Below are 13,597 nucleotides of genomic sequence, written 5' to 3' on the forward strand. Positions count from 1 at the left end.
CCGCACTTTATTCTTTCCCCGCTTTACTGAGGTGCAGCTGATGGATAACAACGGTACCTGTATGAAGCATACAGTGATTTGACAGACGTAGACACTCTGTAATAATTATCACGGAAAAGTCATTTACACGTCCATCAACTCACCATTACCAGTTTGTTTCCGTGTAGTGAGACCACTTAAGTGTTACTCTCTCAGCAAATTCCAAGGACATAGAAACACAGTGTGATTAACTGCGGTCAGCATGCCGGGCATTAGATGTACGTGTTGAACTTACCAACTTCACAACTGGACCTTTGTAGCCCTGGAGCAGTATCTCCCCCACTAACCCCGCCATCCAACTACTAACAACCTCTGTACTCTACGGCTCTATGAGTTTCACGTTTTTAGTGTCCACATTAAGTATGTGTCTTTTTCTGTCATAATAATGTCATAATTTATGGCAGACATAAATTGTCTATATCCGTTCATTTATCAGAGAACACTTTGGCTGCTGTGAATACGGCAGAAATGGTCACTGGAGTGCATATATTTCCCTCGCTGTAACAATTATGTTTCCTTTGATATCTAGCCGCAGGTGGGTTTCATAGACCACACGATACATCCCGCAACTACCCATAAGCGCAATTCCAGGCGCTCCATCCAGAAGGAAGACTTCACTTGCCAACAGTTCCGCACACCCCCTGGGTCCACAAGGGACAGGTGCACAAACGACTCACGGGGAGAACTCTGAGGCCCCCACTTGCTGCCCAGTCCCTCCAGCAGAGCCTTACAGCCTCCCTTCCAACTTCCCAATTCTTCCGCCTCTCCCCCATGCACTCGTGGGCAAACAGGGCTAAAAGGCACCAAGACCTCTCAGAAATACATTCCAGGACTTCCCCGGTGGCGCAGTGGTTAGGAATCCGCCTGCCGATGCAGGGGAAAGCATGGGTTCGAGCCCTGGTCTGGGAAGATCCCACACGCTGAAGAGCAACTAAGCCCGTGCGCCGCAACTACTGAGCCCGTGGGCCACAACTACTGAGCCCGCGAGCCACAACTACTGAGCCCGCGAGCCGCAACTACTGAGCCCGTGCGCCACAACCACTGAACCCCGCACGCCTACAGCCCGTGCTCCGCAACAAGAGAAGCCACCGCAATGAGAAGCCCGCGCACCGCAACGAAGAGCAGACCCCGCTCGCCGCAACCAGAGAAAGCTCGCGCGCAGCAACGAAGACCCAGTGCAGCCATTTATTTATTAATAAATTAATTAAATAAATAAATTTATATTTAAAAAAAGAGAACACATTCCAACAGGAATATTCACAAGCTGCCACCCAAAGGGCACTGGGCACTCAATATGAAGGTAGGTCAAGACGTTGGCCCTCCTGGGAAACCTTGCCGGCAACCGGGGCCACTGTGGAGCGCAGGTACCAAGGCATCTGCATTCAGGAAGGAAGTCTCAAAGCCAGATGGTCCCCAAGCTCCTTGTCTCCTGTCTCCCCACTCATAGGTAGTTAAAAGATACCCTAGCTCTTTGAGGGGGGCCCACCACACGCCCCCTCAGTTTCCAGCCTCTGTTCACCCTGACACCGTGAATTCACTAAGCCTGACTCTGAGCAGAAGACCTGCTGGAAGGCAAAGCTCTTCCGTCCAAGGTGGTGACTGGCCATGGATGTGCACAGCCGGAGCAGCCGGGGGCCGTGGCAGGGGCTGCCCTGTGCCCGTGGTTCTCCCTGAGGATTATTCAGCCCCACCCACGGTCCCAGCGTCTCAAGACATCCCCACAGTGAGACACTGCAGCCATCCTGGTAAGAAGAGGAACACTGTGAGCCTTTAGATGAGAGGAAAATGGCAAAGACTCCAAATGATCAATGGAGACGGGCATTTCTGGTAAGGGTGACTGATACAGAGGCAATGAGACCTGGGTATCGTGAAAGAGACTGTCAGGAGGGGACGGGGGGACATCTGAGCCTAGACCTGAAAGGGGACAAAGGGCCTGTGCTATGGTGACCTAAAGGGGGAAGGTAAGAGCAGGAACTAAGATCTGAGACAGAAAAATGTGGGGGGCGGGGGACAGAGAAGAGGTGAAAGTGCCCAGGGCACAGTGAACCATGAGAACAGGGTCAGCTCCCAGGATGAGGCTGGAGACCCCGGCGGGGCCCTGAGGATACAGGGCTGAGGAGCCACAGGGAGGAGGTGGGATTTGTCCTGAGGGCAAATAAGAGCCAGTGCAGGTCTGAGTGCCAGAACTGGCATAAGCTCTAAACTCTCCTCAAATTACACTGAATGCAGAGAACGACGTCTGACTCTGGTAACTTTTACTCTGAGCACATGTTCTTGTTTCGGTTCTAGAATTTGTGTTTTTCTTTTTCATTCTGGGAGGACTGGGACCAAACTCGGGTTCTAAATACAAATGGACACTCCCTCCGAAAAGAACTGCCACACACAGACACACACCTAATTTGGCCAATCGTTTTGTGGGTCGGTACTGCTCACAGTGCAGAGTTTCTAGTCTAGTTGCACGTGTCCGTGTTATAAGTGGGGTCCGTGAGGCCCAGAGAGGAGACATTTCTGAGAGGATGTGAATTCAGTGAAGAGCATCGGGTGGAAGTGAATTCTGAAAAGGTTGCCTGAAGGGTCAGTGGGCAGAGTTCGTCCTTATCATCCCTCCAACTTAAAAAAACCAGGACCAGTTTTCATGTGCCAGAGCGAAGGAACCTTCTCTTTGTAATTACAAGTAATTACAAAATGCACAAGTCTTGTAGACAGCAGCTTTGCAATTCTCATCCTCATATGTATAATTTAAACAGATCTTGAATTCACTACATTCTAAAGCCACAAATCATGTATCACGACCTAATCATCCATCACCAAACAACACACCACCCATCCCACCACCTACCTGCACTACTATGTGTTACCATTTCATTCCGTTTACCTGTCTCCCTATTTCTTTCTCTGTCTACGTCCTTTTGCTCCCTCCGCTCTCCTGCTGTTCCTGCCCTCCGCCCCGTTTCCTCCCTCACACCTGTCCCAGCCCCACTCTGCGACCTGTTCCCCCCTTGTTCCTCTGTCTCCCCAACCTTTCGGATGGCCCCAAGCCTCCCCAGCTACAAACTGGCATCTGTCATCTACCTCTATAAGGATTAAATCATCAGCTGCTGCAGCTGCGGACTTTCATCACCCCATGAAGGGAGTTCAGGGTGGGCATCAGGAAAGAGGCCCTCTGTGCCCTGGGAAAAACTGGCAGAATAGGTCTTCAGAGAGTTAGATATTTTTAGAAAATGTTATGAGCCCAATTCTGGCGTCTCCTCGTATCTAGGAAAACACTAAAATCCTTCACGGTGACGTCTGCTCCTCCTGATTAGCAGTAAACTTCACGAGACGAGCAGCACCCTTCTGCAGAAAAAGATGTCCTTGACTGCACGTATGCTCCTGTCACTAAAAGCAGTTTCTCAGAGCTATCTTCTCACGATGTGCTTTTTTTTTTTCAGTCGACAATCTCTAAGTATTTCTGCCTCTTATTTCCCACCATCTCTGCTCCCTCTCTGCCCTCCAGTTACACCCCTTCTGTCCCTGTTACACGCCCTTCCTCCCCACTCTCGGGCACCCCAGGAGGCCGTGCTTCCTTCCTGCTCTCTCTGTTCCCCTGCTCTTCTGATCACTAGTTGTACTCTTTTGTCTCCCCGCACCAAGTTGCTTTGAAGGTCATGGTTCAAACTCTTTTATCCTCTCTCCCAACTCTCTCTGTGAATTGCCTCATCGTTGTTATCTCTCTTCTATAGCTGATCCAGGGCTTCTCTCGATGTTGCTCTCCGATCCCTGGAGATCTGGCTTTTTAATTTACTTCTCTATTTTTATTCACTTGCTACTTCCCCCACAGGAAAAGACCATTTTCCATCGGGTGGAATTTGGGACAGAAGAACACTGGGTGTCACACGTCTGGACCAGGTCACCTCCCGCTACACAGGGTGAGCGGAAGAGCTGACTAGGAAGAGGAGGCTGGCGGAGCTTAAGGACCGGCCTGAGGAGACGCGAGGACAGAGGGGCGGGGAGGGAGGGAGGGAGGGGGGTCTCAGGAGAGAGGCGGGCTCTCCAGAACCCCAGGACCGGCGAGAGGCCGCGGTCTGTCCGGGAGCGGGGCGGCCGGAGGGCAGGGCGAGGCTGGGGGGCACGAATCCACCTCAAGGAAAAGGTCTTTACATGGGGGGTGGAGGGGGGAGCGGAGGTAGTAATGGGTGTGTGTGTGTGTTGTGGTTTATTACTGCTTTTATTTGAGCTACATAAGGGAGGGGGCACCATAACATCTCAGTGGTTGGAGACTTGGCGTAAGAGCCAAAGGCAGGCAGAGAAAGAGCAGGAAGCAGATTCGCCTTTGAGACATACTTCGTCTTTTCTGCCTCCCTTTGGCTCTAGTATTGACAGATCGTATATCTGAATGCGAATTGTGACTACGGTGGTTCCGCCTCCATGGGTTCACCCCCCCACCCCCCAGTAATGGGTTTTAAGCAGGAAAATGTAGCGAAAGACGGTGTCTACGTGGACCGAAGGCAGAAAAGCCAAGGTCAGCGACCAGCCTCGGAGCAAGTTTAAACCCAAATGAAAAGATACCCAACCCGTAACGGTGACGTCTGGATGTACTGGGGGCGCAGGGCCAGGTGCTGGGATTTTAGGTCCGTAGCGACTCAGAGACCCTGAGGACGGAGTAAAGGCGGGGGGGGGCCACGCGGCGCAGATTTACACTGGAAAGGAGGAACTTACCCGCTTCTGCGCGACCTCTCCGTGCTCCCCACTTCCGGTTCGGTAAAAAACCACCAGCGTGGACCTGAAAGCCGAGCTTCCGGGGGCGGAGCCTGGGCGGGGCGCTACGGCCGAGGGGAGGGGCGACGACGGAGCCAGTTTTGTGCACAGACCTACGGAGGGCGGGGCAGAAGGCCGGGAGGAGGCGGTGCTTCTCCGTGTCTTGGAAGTAATCTTTTTAACTTACCGTCTTGAGCCGTTTTGCGGAAAAGCTTACAGTTGTGTGCGACACTTACGTCGGAAGCTACGACGTTTCCTCTTAACAAGTTGAGAATGGTTTCAGTAAAAAGCTGTTTTTGCCACCAGGTTGCTCGCATTGTCCCGCTCCTGATGCTCCAGCGATTCAGTGGTTGGAAACAGTCTGCAAGTGGTAGCTGTGGGACAGTGGTTGGATCCCCTAAAATTTCCTGCAGTTAGAATTAATTTATGTGGCTTAAGGAAAGAAGAGCTGGATTTGCCTCTGTATTACACACTAGCATGAGAAATACAAAACTCTCCCTAGGTAGAATGGGCCATTTCATACTGACACCGTACAGAAAAACTTTTCAATTACTCATTCAGCCAAGAGGCCAAACTCAGCACTTCTCTCTCGGTTCCAGAGACTCGGGGACAAAACCTGGGGTCTGAGACTGGAGGACTAAAGCATGTGATAATTTCTGTCACTAACCATAGCTGTAAAATATGCAGTGTACGGCTTCCCTGGTGGCGCAGTGGTTGGGAGTCCGCCTGCCGATGCAGGGGACACGGGTTCGTGCCCCGGTCCGGGAAGATCCCACATGCCGCGGAGTGGCTGGGCCCGTGAGCCATGGCTGCTGAGCCTGCGCGTCCGCAGCCTGTGCTCCGCTACGGGACAGGCCACAACAGTGAGAGGCCCGCGTACCGGAAAAAAAAAAAAAAAAATTGCAGTGTATTGTTATAAATTGCATTGTTCTTGCTTTTTTTTTCTTGTGTTTTATTTTACTTTTAAAACCGCCTTCCCCCGCCCCCAACTTGTATTGACATAATCACTGTACGAGTTTAAGGTGTAGGGCATAATATTCTGACTTCCATATATTGAAATAATCACAATAGGTTTAGTAAGCATCCATCATCTCATATAGACACCATAAAATGAGAAAGCAAAAAAACAGAAAAAGTATTTTTTTCTCTTTATAAGAACTGCATTATTCTTTAAAACAGTCTATTCCACACTTGAGAATTACCTTGAACTTTCTTTCAGAAAAACTTCCTTATGAATATACTTAAGTATATAATAATGAAACATGTAATCTAAAAATTACTATAAGTTCATTATGAGGGTAATCATAAATTTTCACTTTTTATTTTCAAATTGTAATATATTTTAGCTCTTTGTTTCCTATTTCTGAAAGTTCTGTGAAGTGTGGATAACAGAGCCTGTAAAATATGTAGTCTTCAGGGGCTTCCCTGGTGGCACAGTGGTTAAGAATCCACCTGCCAATGCAGGGGACACAGGTTCGAGCCCTGGTCAGGGAAGATCCCACATGCCATGGAGCAACTAAGCCCGTGCACCACAACTACTGAGCCTGTGCTCTAGAGCCCGCGAGCCACAACTACTGAGCCCGTGTGCCACAACTACTGAAGCCCGTGCACCTAGAGCCCGTGCTCTGCCACGAGAAGCCACCGCAATGATAAGCCCGCACACTGCAATGAAGAGTAGCCTCCACTCGCCACAACTAGAGAAAGCCCACACGCAGCAATGAAGACCCAACGCAGCTAAAAATAAATTAATTGATCAAAAAAAAAATCACTCCAGTGATTTTCTGCTCAGTCACTACCAGCAACCTTCTAGTGAATAGCAGCAAACTTCTGGCAAAATGTGTGCTTCATTGCACGTATCCCCCCTTTACCAAAAACATGTATAATACTGACCTCTCACCCTAACTCTTCGCAGCAGTTCCTCAGAGTAATCTGAGAGGCTGTCTTCTGGTCTATAGCCCTCAGTAAGCCCCTAATAAAACTGAACTCAAAGCTCTCACATTGTACTTGTTTTTTTCATTCAACATCCTCATCCTCACTTGGTGGGAAGTTCTTATTTTCTGCAGAACAACTCAAAGATATGCTTCAGATTCTTTTTTTTTTTTTTTTTTTTTTGCGGTACGCGGGCCTCTCACTGTTGTGGCCTCTCCCGTTGCGGAGCACAGGCTCCGGACGCGCAGGCGCAGCAGCCATGGCTCACGGGCCCAGCCACTCCGCGGCACGTGGGATCTTCCCGGACCGGGGCACGAACCCGCGTCCCCTGCATCGGCAGGCGGACTCGCAACCACTGCGCCACCAGGGAAGGGAAGCCCTCAGATTCTTTTTTGTATCACTTCAGGAGGAACTAGGGGCCCTTTGACTTTATTCTTCTAATCATTAACTGGTTGCGATTGCTCTTTGGAATTCAGGGGAGGTATAGAAGACCAAAACCTTTTTTCTACAAAAAAGGAACAGGGGACACTGAGGTGGTTTCGTACTCAGAAAAGTCTCGCAGTGTCCTCCTTGGTTTTAATCTCCCCTTTACTTTGATACTCCTCAGTCAGGAGAACAGGGGAGGAACAAGAAAGGGAATAAAGTTTTGGATAGAGAGGCTAATCACAAATTCAGCAGGGGAAATTAGTTTTAAAGGGACTCCGTTTCAGGTTTTGTTCTTTCTGTATCAAGGCTTCATCCTTGGTGAGCACTCATTTGTTTTCTGAAGCACCCAGGAGCAATGCTGTCTTTTGGAGATTGAGCTCACTGGGATACAATTTTTTTTTTCAATTTTTAAAAAAAAATCTGGGCTATAACTGTGGCACTTTTCTTGCGATTCCAGGATAACTTGAGGAAATGGGATCCTGTTCATCTAAATGTGTTGAGGGCAGCTTTCTTTCAGGGAGTCCAGCCTGTTTTACGTTTCAAAACTATGAAAAGTCCACAATGCACAATTTTACTAAGTGCATTGAACAAATTAAAAGTAATCCAGGGTTACGGTGGCCATTATAACCTTCCTTCTCTCTGAACTCGTTTTCCTTAAGATTAAATTTGAGGACTGCTGTTCTAAAATTAAACAAAATGAATGGAATATTTATTTTCATTGGTACCTGGAAGCTTCCAAACGTGCACAAAATTCTAAAATTGCCTACTTGAGATACACTTTTCTGCACTGACCAAAACCGAAAAACTAGAAATGAACAAAATAACTTCTGAAGCCTTGTGCTCCTGGTGTTTTCCTCCCCCAAACTGAAAGCTCGTGGGTCTTCTCAGAACTTTTGGTTTCAGACTCCACCCAGGCAACAGTCTGGCGCTCAGGCCCTGCCCTGATGCCATCTTTCTTTCTCTGCCTCTGCCCAAACCTGCCCCTTTAAACTGAGAGCTTCTGAGGATCGAAATACTAATCCCCAAAATAATGTTTCTAAGATAACTTAGCAGTTGCTATACATTTTTGATAATAGCCATTACACTTGAAACTCCCAGGAGAAACCTTGCTTTTTGTTACGCTCTGTTTGTTCAGGTCTTTTGGTAAGTCACCCATCCAGTCGAAAAGGGAGAGCCATTGTTCTAAATTATTCCACCTTACGGGGCACCCCGTATGAGAGAGGATTCCAATTCTCTCTGTAGACAACGTAATGCATTCATTGACTGGTACACACAAGCTTCCAAACGATGAGTTGACTTCAAAAAGGCTTTAAAAGAATTCATACACCACGGAACCACGAACTGGATCTAACTATTTTTTTAAGTTCATATCTGAGACCTGGCTAAAAGTTAAAGGAAAATATGTATTTTTAGTTTCTATCTGTCTGTATTTTCATGTGTATCTCTATACATGTGTATATATGTCTCGTAAATGTGCGGTATTTTTTTTTTCTTTTCTCACTCAGGTTGTCGCTGCTAAAATTAATTTGTAAAAGAACTCTATGTAATAGGCTTAAAAACAAAGCAGCAGTTATATGAATGAAAGAAATATAATAGAAACCTATCCAAAATGCTTTTCAAGTTCATGCAATGTGTGATTAAAGTTCAGTAAATGGGAGCTAGCTTAAGGATTTGGGTACAATTAAAAGGGACATATCTTTAGAGTTATCAAAACTAAAAATAATACAGGCATATAATTTTCATTCAACCTGGGCTTTTTGGCCACCTAACTTTATGTTCTATCTGTAACCAAATTGGAGGCGAGATAAATAACTCTGTATAATAAATGTTTTGTTAGTAATCTAAACAGGAATGTTGAAAACAACCGAATTGACTGGAAGTGTATGAAATAAAAGGTTCGAGGTAGACCTTTAAATCTCTTTCCAAAATCAACTCTGAAACCTTACACTTGAACGAAGTTAAATTAAACGCTGGAGATGACAGGCCCGGAGGGAAGGCCCCGGGTGACGGTGACCGTGCAGGTGTCAGGCAGGACACTTCACGGTCAGACAAGATCGGCGAGTCCAAAGGAGGGCATCTCAGGAAGGACAGACAGAAGAATCAGCTGAGAATATGACTTTACCTGAGAAAGAGCCATTCCAGACTCCTTTTCTTTCCTCTCCCTCCTCTTCCGGGCTTCTTCCTCAAGAAACGTGAGTCTTTAGAGGTCGATCTTGAAAGTGGAAAAGATGCTGTTTAATGCGTAGGATCAACACACCCCCTTCCTGAGTCACCACCGCACACACAGGGAAGCCCTCAGCACGTGGAGCAGACGGTCCCCTGCTGCCCACTGTCCCGGGGGGGCTCAGGACAGTAACTCCCACACAGAGACCAACAGGTGAGTTTTCCACCCTTTCTTCAGATCTCGCTCCCCTCCTGGTGAGGCCCCCACGTACCCAGCAGCAGCGGGCACCTCGGCTGGACCCGACGACCCCCTGCGGGTCACGGACCAGCCCTGATCCATCCCCACGCAGAGCAGAGCCCCTCGGCCTCAGCCCCGATCTCGGCCCTCGGGAACGGGGGACTCAGAGTCACGATGCTCCGTGACGGATCCAGGTTGGAATCGCCTGGGGCACCTTAAATACGACTGAGGCTGCGCCCTACACTGACTACGTGAAGAGGACTCTCTGCTCAGAGGGTACAAAACATGTCTACGCATAAACGCCTCACCGATCTAACGGGAAGCCTGGGTTGAGCGCCATGGAAGGAAGAGTGAAGAGTGAACACGTGGTGTATATATGGAGAGAGAATGGGACAGAACTCAGCCAGAAGATAAAGCTTGCCATTTGCAGCCACATGGATGGATGAAGAAGGTACTTATGCTAAGAGAAAAGAACTCAGAGAGAAACACCACATGGTCTCACTTACATATGGAATCTAAAGAGTTAAAAAACAAAAAACGCGGGCTTCCCTGGTGGCGCAGTGGTTGGGAGTCCGCCTGCCGACGCAGGGGACGCGGGTTCGTGCCCCGGTCCGGGAGGATCCCACGTGCTGCGGAGCGGCTGGGCCCGTGAGCCGTGGCCGCTGCGCCTGCGCGTCCGGAGCCTGTGCTCCGCAACGGGAGAGGCCACAACAGTGAGAGGCCCGCATACCGCAAAAAAAAAAAAAAAAAAAAAAAACCAACAACAAAAAACGCAAAATACAGTGAAAGGAGATGCATAGAACTAACATGTGGTTTCCAGAAACGGGTAGGGGGGTGAGAGAATTGAAAAAGATCAATGTTCATGACTTTTCTCTAAGAATGAACATACACCATGGGAGCTCTTGATAGATACACTAGAAATTTCACCTATTAACTCTCCCAACACATTTTTGTTAGTTTGCACTTAGGCTTTCTCTGTTGGAAAAGGATGGATCCCCGCTCAAAGTTTAGATTCGATGGCAGGACTGATGACGCCATACGTTAAAGTGTGAGCAGTGAATTCCCTGATGGTCCAGTGGTTAAGACTCCGAGCTCAGCTTCAACTGCAGGGAGCCGGGGTTCGATCCCCTGTTGGGGAACTAAGATCCTGAAGGCCACATGGCACGGCAAAAAAAAATAAGTAAATAACGTGTTAGGAAGATGTCTGTTACATAATAAGGCTTTCTGGGGAGAGCAGGGTAGACTTCCCAAGTTTTTAAAAATGGCTAGAGAGAGAACGCTGATAGGCTTGTGTTACTTTGGATACAGGACCGGGCTGAGGTGATGGTACTTGCTCGTTGTGTGAACCTACAGCTACTGCCAAGGGAAGGAGCCCTCAGCTTTATTATCAGCCTGCCCTGCCCACGTGAGCAGAAGAGGCACAGCTTGTAGTGAGACTTAAAGGTGTCTATAGTCAGACCTCAAATATGGAATCAGACTCTTTCACACAAAACTGAATGTTGATTCAAGAGTAAACTCCTGATGTCTTGCTTAGGAAAGACCACAGTTTTCCACCTGCTAATAATATACATACAGCATCCCTCTCTCATTGCACAAAATGTTGGTTGGAATCCTAACCACTAAGCCCACAGGGAACTCCCCCATATCCATTGATCTGTTGATGGGCATTTAGGTTGCATCCATATCTTGGCTACTGTAAATAGTGATACCACGAACGTCCAGGTGCCTGTATCTTTTCAAATTAGCGTTTTCTTTTTTCCTAGTAATGTACCCAGGAGTGGAGTGGCTGAGTCATATGGTAGTTCGACTTTCAGGTTTTGAGAAATCTCATCTTGTCAATCATATATATTATATTCTTCAAAGATACTGTTTTGTCCGATTTATATATTTAATTTGTATTTCTCCCTTTATGTCAGTGAAATGCTTGGAGGTTGCATAAATCAAGGGGTTGTTTTCAGATTTGTGTCACATGAAAATGTACAAAGAGGAATGACACATATATTCTTTTTCACATTCTTTTCCATTATGGATTTTTTTTTTTTTTTTTTTTTTTTTGCGGTATGCGGGCCTCTCACCGTTGTGGCCTCTCCCGCTGCGGAGCACAGGCTCCGGACGCGCAGGCTCAGCGGCCATGGCTCACGGGCCCAGCCGCTCCGCGGCATGTGGGATCCTCCCGGACCAGGGCACGAACCCGTGTCTCCTGCATCGGCAGGCGGACTCTCAACCACTGCGCCACCAGGGAAGCCCTCCATTATGGATTATTATGGGATACTGAATATAGTTTTCTGTGCTGCATAGGAGGACCTTGTTGTTTATCCATTTTATATATTACTTTGCATCTGCTAATCCCAAACTCCTAATCCAAGCCTCCGCTACCTGCCTCCCTCCACCTGGGCAAACCACAAGTCTGTTCTCTATACCTGTGACTCTGTTTTTTAGGTATGTTCATTTGTGTCATATTTTATTTTATTTTATTTATTTATTTATTTATTATTATTATTATTTTTTGCGGTACGCGGGCCTCTCACTGTTGTGGCCTCTCCCATTGCGGAGCACAGGCTCCGGACGCGCAGGCCTAGTGGCCATGCTCACGGGCTTAGTTGCTCCACGGCATGTGGGATCTTCCCGGACCGGGGCACGAACCCGCGTCCCCCGCATCGGCAGGCGGACTCTCCACCGCTGCGCCGCCAGGGAAGCCCCAACAGACTTTTTAACCTTCAGATTGAAAGTCATAAATAGCAATCAAGCCTTTTCAAGAAAACTCAAATAATTATTCATACACTGAAGATAACGGGCCATTTCCACGTATCTCCTCCCTCTTCTCATACACACAAGTTTTAACATGCTGTGATTTGTAATTATTCTGGAGTATGTCGTATCTCAGGTTAATCTCAGACAACTGAAGGATTATTTAGTCCTAGTATGCATTCTCTGAGGTGTGGTCTATTGAAGAATTGCTCAAAATATTCACCAAATTCATTATATTTGGGATGATTCTCACAAATATAAGTTCTTTGGTAACCCCTGAGGATGGACTGTCTCTTAAAAGGGTTTTCAGGTTTAGTATACCTGTATACTTTCTGACCTGTAAGAATTCTCTTATTATACCAAACACGTGGATGTCTGATGAAACACTTTACAATAGTCATTACACTTGAATGTTTCTTCTCCAACGTTAACTCTACGTTCCAGTTTTTTTTTTTTTTTTTAAATAAATTTATTTATTTATTTTTGGCTGTGTTGGGTTTTCGTTGCTGTGCGTGGGCTCTCCAGTTGCGGCGAGCAGGGGCTACTCTTCGTTGCGGTGCGTGGGCTTCTTATTGCAGTGGCTTCTCCTGTTGTGGAGCTCAGGGCTCTAGGCGCGCGGGCTTCAGTAGTTGTGGCACGTGGGCTCTAGAGCACAGGTTCAGTAGTTGTGGCGCACGGGCTTAGTTTCTCCACAGCATGTGGGATCTCCCCGGACCAGGGCTCGAACCCACATCTCCTGCATTGGCAGGCGGATTTTTTTTTTTTTTTCCGGTACGCGGGCCTCTCACTGTTGTGGCCTCTCCCGTTGCGGAGCACAGGCTCCGGACGCTCAGGCTCAGCGGCCACGGCTCACGGGCCCAGCCGCTCCGCGGCACGTGGGATCCTCCCGGACCGGGGCACGAACCCACGTCCCCTGCATCGGCAGGCGGACTCGCAACCACTGCGCCACCAGGGAAACCCTGTTCCACAGTTTTGATCTTCAGGTTCAAGCATTAGCACACATATTGCTCTGTGTGGATTCTCACAAAGATGGATATTCTGAAGTCTACTGCACGTTGAGTCTTAGATAAGATGCTTATGTGGATACGTGGTTTCAAACATCTTGGGTGCCTTTCTAAAAGCGGCATCTCTGGGTCTGATATTGTGATTTATAAGAAATATGGGGCTTCCCTGATGGCACAGTGGTTAAAAATCCGCCTGCCAATGCAGGGGACACGAGTTTGAGCCCTGGTCCGGGAAGATGTCGTGGAGCAACTAAGCCTGTGCGCCACAACTACTGAGCCTGCGAGCCACAACTACTGAAGCCTGCGCACCCGG

General features: G+C 48.1%; 3 protein-coding genes across 4 annotated transcripts in view; 2 read left to right on the top strand and 1 right to left on the bottom strand.

Annotated features, from left to right (window-relative positions):
* Positions 1-5,479, bottom strand: part of LOC131745240 (zinc finger protein 836-like) — a 33,972-nt gene extending 28,493 nt beyond the window's left edge. The window contains exons 1-3 of the mRNA XM_067018928.1: positions 5,444-5,479; positions 5,013-5,183; positions 4,738-4,889 (exon numbers count right to left, since the gene is read on the bottom strand). The gene's annotated coding sequence lies outside the window, so the exon portion shown is untranslated. The remainder of the gene's footprint in view (positions 1-4,737; positions 4,890-5,012; positions 5,184-5,443) is intronic.
* The window catches only part of LOC131744510 (zinc finger protein 665-like), a 341,106-nt gene that overhangs the window by 212,003 nt on the left and 115,506 nt on the right, over positions 1-13,597 (top strand). The gene's annotated exons all lie outside the window — the stretch shown is intronic.
* The window catches only part of LOC131744559 (zinc finger protein 836-like), a 383,402-nt gene that overhangs the window by 181,464 nt on the left and 188,341 nt on the right, over positions 1-13,597 (top strand). The gene's annotated exons all lie outside the window — the stretch shown is intronic.

The sequence above is a fragment of the Kogia breviceps genome, chromosome 18 (genome assembly GCF_026419965.1).
Source record: "Kogia breviceps isolate mKogBre1 chromosome 18, mKogBre1 haplotype 1, whole genome shotgun sequence".
In the NCBI taxonomy this organism is placed as follows: Eukaryota; Metazoa; Chordata; class Mammalia; order Artiodactyla; family Physeteridae; genus Kogia; species Kogia breviceps.